The 6,198-nt window shown below is 33.5% G+C and overlaps 1 protein-coding gene across 2 annotated transcripts in view; it reads right to left on the reverse strand.

Annotated features, from left to right (window-relative positions):
- The window catches only part of Actr3 (actin related protein 3), a 57,608-nt gene that overhangs the window by 50,396 nt on the left and 1,014 nt on the right, over positions 1-6,198 (reverse strand). The gene's annotated exons all lie outside the window — the stretch shown is intronic.

Genomic DNA, 6,198 nt, shown 5'->3' on the forward strand with positions numbered 1-6,198 from the left:
GACAGTTTGAAATAGGCCTGTAAGATCTTCTGTACCCAAATCGCCCTTTAGGACTCACACTTCCCAAACAAACCCCTTATGCACACTCAATATCGAAGACAAGGTAAAATCAGTCTTTCTCAAGACTATAGCAGTCTCACAAAAAGCAAGATACTTTAAAGCAAAGAGACAATGTTTAAAGATGGAATGTTCAGCATCAAAACAAATGAGTATTCTCAGGTATGTGTTACCAGTGAGAAGGGTAAACTACACAAATTCAAGACTATTCCTTTCCTGGTTGCAAAGAGTAAGTAACAGTGACTTGAATTTAAATCAACAGAAAAGATTTAAGAATTATTTGAAGCAAAGTTATTAAAATTTCTCAAAATGGTCCTTTAGAAAAATAAAGATATCTGTCTTTTGTTCTACTATTAGACAATCATGTACCTCTTATATTTTATGATGTAAAAGCTCACATAAGGTTATAAAACAGTATACAGTAAAGTTAATTACTATTTCACTTTAAAGAACCAAATTTCAAACATTAATCCAGTAACATGACCTTACCATGCATTATTTAATAATTCATGAATATTATAAATGCTTGGTAAGTTATCCCACACATATTCGTAGTATTATTTAACTGCTTAGCTTTTCCTTCACACTTGCAGCTACTGTAGATCCATAGGGTCATTTTTAGAAAAGGAATTACAGGGGAACATTCAAATGCCTTTATTAACTAGTAAAAATTTGTTGCAGGAAACATACTGATTGAAGTTACATTTTTAATCATTCCATATTTCTGCCCATAGGCCAAGAATTTAGCTGTTTCTACCTCTTAGAGGAGATGTAAAATGACAGATGAAGGAAATTTAACCCTAACTTGAATTAAATTCTTCTCCTGATAAAGGATTTTGCTCCTTAAAAAAAGTGTGATTAGGGGCTGGGGATTTAGCTCAGCGGCATAAGTGCCTGCCTTGCAAGCAGGCAGTCGTGAGTTCGATCCCTGGTACCGATAAAAAGGAAAAAAACAAAAAAAAAAAAAAAAAAAGTGTGATTAAACAGGAGATTGGGTAACTGATAACTTAAGAGTCACATACAATCAATGTTACTGTGATGCTCAAGAAACTGGATCACTTACACTGAATTTGTAAAAGAGGGAACGCTAATATTCATACACTGTCCTTTTCTCTTTGAATTCTCATTTTATCAGCTGCAACTGATACATCATAATCATGATTCCCAAATCTCCATTTTCATTCCAGGAATTCTTGTATTTTTTAACTTCCTCAAGGACACTTCCAATTATAGAACACCATTACAAATTCAAGGAATTTCAACTTTACTCATTTTCTCAAATTAATGCTCTTCTTATTTGTAACAACTACTCTAGCTCACAATATTGTATCTTAATGGATGCCTATATAAAATCTACAAGCGTCAACTCCTGAAACCTAGCTATATCTCTCTCCCAATCTGTAGTATCAACAAAAATATTCTGACTCTAAAAGATAGGTAGGCCAAGCCTTGCAGAACAAAGTAAATCTAAGGGACAATGTGTTCTTTAAGAAAGTCCACAAAAATTAGGACCTAACTGATGATTATAATTACAATGTATTGTGTTCTATATGCCAGGTACTGCACTGGGCTTTTCAATGCAGAATATAGAATATATATGCATTTCACAAGGTACATAGTATGCTCTCCAAACTATAGATAGGAAAAATATGAACTTGCTCCATCTTCAAAAAATCATACAGTTATAGTAAGTGGTAGAGCATGAACTCAAAAACAGCTGATCACATAGTCCTTGCTAACCATAAATACACAAAAGAGTATTATTGCCAAAGGACATAAACAAACAAAAAGCAACAAAATCTTTCCAAATTGATGCCTTCTGCTACATCTCCACCAATATTCTACTGTACATTTTATGTAAAGCTGGTGCTGAGTAGGCTGCACTCAGAATAATCTAAGAAGCCCATTTAAATGGACTGCTATACTTAGGCCCAATCCTTCATATTGAGTCAGTGGGTATGGGCTGTCTCTTTTGCATTGTTCTGTATTTTTAAAAACACATTCCTAATCCTGTTATTTATGCATTCATTCAATAAAGATTTGAGTTTCTATTATGCATTATACATCAAATGGTGTAATTTCATCTCAAATCTCTTCCATAATTAGTTCTACTTCATCCCATTCTGCAAATATTTTTAAAGCCCTAATTTCATCATTTCATTCTTCCATGTGAAGACTTTTATTCCCTATCAAGTAAAATGATTTTTCAAAGCCCTGCTGCTAGTACCTGGCACACAGGAGGTGGCAAATAAATCTTGCCCTTTCACATTATCTAGAGTTATACTATGTTTTTACACAATCTTCAATTCATTAAAGGGAGTAGCACAACATATGCTAAGAGAATTTAGTATAAAAACAGGTACTCTTCCATTTCGGCTAACTCTAATATGTTTTTTGTGGGGTAAGTACAGGAATCACACTCACAACCTTGCGCTTGCCAGCAGGTACTGTGCCACTGAGCTATATACCCAGCCCTGAACATGTTTTTTTTTTTTTTTCCTTTTGTAAAATGTGCTCTTTCTGTGCATCTATCCAAATCTTTAAAAGAAAAATTCAAATCTGACATTCACTAAAACCTGAGTGGTCTCCAGAGCAAAATAATCTAGAGAATAGATATTCCTGTCTGAAAAATATGTACACTAATATCTGACCACTTTCTATCATCCTCTAATTTTTAATGAATTTAGACTTTACCAGACACTTTCATTATAACTCTAAGCGTGATGTGCTAAGCATATAGTAAGCCTAGATTTGATAGTATTTGTTTTTCTATCTGTTCAAATCCTCCTCAAATTACTAACAATGAAGGTTTTATCCCTTTAGAACATCATAAATCCCCCCAATAAATACTAGCTATTATTTCCCGAGGGAGGAAAAACAGAGAATAAAAGTTTTCTAGAGAATAAATTTAAGCAAACCAACAAGGAAATAGTTTATTCAGGGGAAAACAACAAACAAAACAAAGATTTCTCTAAATGAATCAAATTCTTTAGGCTAAGATTATTTTTACAAGATTACTTTATTGATAGAAGAGGGGGATACTGGGAATTGAACTCACAACCTCGAACTTGCCAGACATGTAAGATTACTTTAAAAAGAACCAGGGTTAATTTCACTAACCACCACCACCCCCTACCAAATAACAAAATCCAATGTGTAATGGTAGTTCTGAAAAAGGGCTCAAGAATCCTTGTAACATAAATAGAACACAGGGCCCTAAACACAGAATGTAGGTCCAAATAGCAGCTCTTAACCTCCTACTGACTAGATAATATTATCTTTAAATTCTTTAAATTCTTCAATCCTAGTTTTTCATTTGCAAATTGAAACAAAAATAAATAAGGTTAAATAATGTAAGTAAAGAGTTTGGCTACCAGATTCTTGGTTTGTGGATATTTTTCTTCTGAGATTAAAATTAAAATTCTGAATTGTATTTAACAATAAAGTTAGAAAATTCATTAGACACAATATATATACACAATTCAAAGACGATACTTAAGCACAAAATGAAAAGTCAAAAAAGACTCACTGAGGAGAAAAGATTTTAGTTAAGTAAGAAAATCTTTCTCAACAGGAGTATGTCTGTTACATATCAAACAACATGCAAAACGTAAGTCATCACCAAGGTATAAGAATGGAATGAAGTTTTTTTGTTAACAAGATACTGTGAATATTTCTGCTTTTGGAGATGGCTAAAGAAACAGCATCATTAAACATTATTATATACAGAATTCATGTAAGAAATACAAATATCCTTAAGTATGCATTTTTGCATCTACCTCAATTCCCCACCCCTCAAACAAGATCAAGGAATTTCTGGAATATGCCCACAGAATGAATTAAATATGCTTCCAATTTACTGACCATCCCCCCCTCCAAAATATTTATGCTTATATTTTAAGACTGCTAATTAGGGAAATTACTTAATTCATTCTAGATCAGAATCTATGCAAGATTTCTATCACAAGGCTGTATTACCCTCTGCTATTATAATCAATGAAAATTGGTTGCTGGTGCAATGTTTCATCAGAGAAAATGAAAAGGCATTTTTAAAAAAAGGAAATCCACAATGAAAACCTCTGTAACTCAGTTCTGACACAATGAAAGTATAAACAGGGTTCCCTTTTTTGTAATCATTATTTTAGAAATGGGTAAAAACAAATAGAACAAAACAAAAATCGCATTTAGGATAATCTTACCTTGCAAGTATTGCAATTTTTTAATGCTTTAAAAATTGCTTTTCAAGTCAATGTAATTTTTGTTTGGTGTTGGGGACTGAATACAGTATGCTAAACTGGTGCTGCGTTCTACCACTGAATCTCACACCCAGCCCCTGCAGTTCAGTTTTTAAGTAATCAGCTCTGTCAATAGGAATCAATGTGCCCAAATTTTACTCTACAATACTTTTCTAATACAGATCCAAAAAAGTAGAGCTGGTATCAACATGCAGTATTTCTTTTTAAATGCTGTTCAAAATGAGTACTCTCGTTTAAAGTGACCTGAATTTAGATGATTCTTTTATGTTGAATTAACACTAATTGGGTAATTATAATTAGAGACCCAAGGGATGAATGCTTTCTCTAAACTATAATGTATAAATTACTGGTGCACAGTTAGCATTTGGGGACCACAGTATTTTGGAATGTAAAACTCCCTTTTATTAAGGTCATTCTTAGAATGCTTATTCATCTCTGGTCCAATCTTTATCCTTTATACGCTAATAAAACTGAATATTTTTCTAAAAGCAGCATTTAATAGGCACCTGGGATAGTTATCATGTCTCTGACAATCAAAATAAATGAAAATCCAAAAGGACTGTGACACACAGTAAAAACGGTAAGGCAAAGGGGGGCACTTAATCAGTTCCAGTCATATGATAATGCATGTCAAGTTAACAAACTCTCCTTGTGAAATGAGACTGAGGCAGTAATATAATAAAGTAGGGCCAGGGATTCAGCTCAGCAGTGTAAGCAACTGCCTGGCAAGCGCAAGGTCGTCAGTTTGATCCCGGTACCAAAAAAAAAAAAAAGAGTAATATAATAATATAGTAATTGAGATATTAAAATCCTAGGTATGGATTCAACTGCTCTACACTCTTTGGAGTCACTCAGCATATGTTTCAAATTCAAGGTTTCCCTTTCAGAAAAAAGGTCACCTAAGGACAATTAAGCTAACACACTAATTCAAAAATAATCAAAATTGTTTTGCAAAAAAGGAAAAATGGTGATAAAGTAGCATCCTACTTAACATGTTAGGTGATAACTGTACTGTTACTGACAATCGAGTGATTTCTAAAGTACAATTAACATAGCAGCATTTGTCACTTTCCCACAACATGAAAATTCCTACTAACTCAGGCCAAAATTAGGTTCAAAATTGATCCTCAAACCTACTTACCAATTAGACTAAGAAGGGAGAAAAAAATAGTGGTTCATAGAAGTAAGTCTAGCTTTTAAAAACTAACTTTAATAAAATACAAAGGTCCAAGACTAAACTAGGCTAGTTTTCTCCAAGGGAAAATTCTAAGTCAGTTGTTTCCTGATGCCTGATCAGTATTTTAGAAACTGTCACAGTAGCACAAAGTTATGAGAATGAAAAGTTGAGAATTTTACATAGTGAGAGGGGAGTCATCTTTTACCTAAAGACAATATTGTGAGCAATTACAAAGGGGAAAAACTAGCAATTGTCTCACTCCCTTGAAAAATTTGTGTTTGGGGACAAAAGATCAGCACAGGCAGAAAAAAGAACAGAAAGGAAAAAAAAAAGAAAAAAGATGGAAGGAAAAAAGGAAAAGCAAGCAAGCAACTTCCAATATTTCAACATTAAACTGTCATTCAACGTTCAAAGGATTGTGTACTAGGTATAGTGCGCTGTAACTCTCAAATACAGAAAGATCACTTTAAAGCTGCTCTTCATTTTATTTCTTTATGTAGTTGCACTATGTATTTATTAAGAACAACCACTTGCACATTAAGCAAATTCCTTTATACCTTCCGCCTTCAAGATACGGTTCATAGAATGAAGGTGCACAACTTAGTTTTCCGGGGTGCTTCACTTTCCACCCAGTGGAACAGAAGAGCATTTTAAGTTCAAACAAACTGATACCTAGGGGCCGGTAATTTAGTCTCTTTGCAACCTGCT

Source organism: Cavia porcellus, unplaced genomic scaffold (genome assembly GCF_034190915.1).
Source record: "Cavia porcellus strain 051 isolate PalLab524CR breed Dunkin Hartley unplaced genomic scaffold, mCavPor4.1 scaffold_12, whole genome shotgun sequence".
NCBI lineage: Eukaryota > Metazoa > Chordata > Mammalia > Rodentia > Caviidae > Cavia > Cavia porcellus.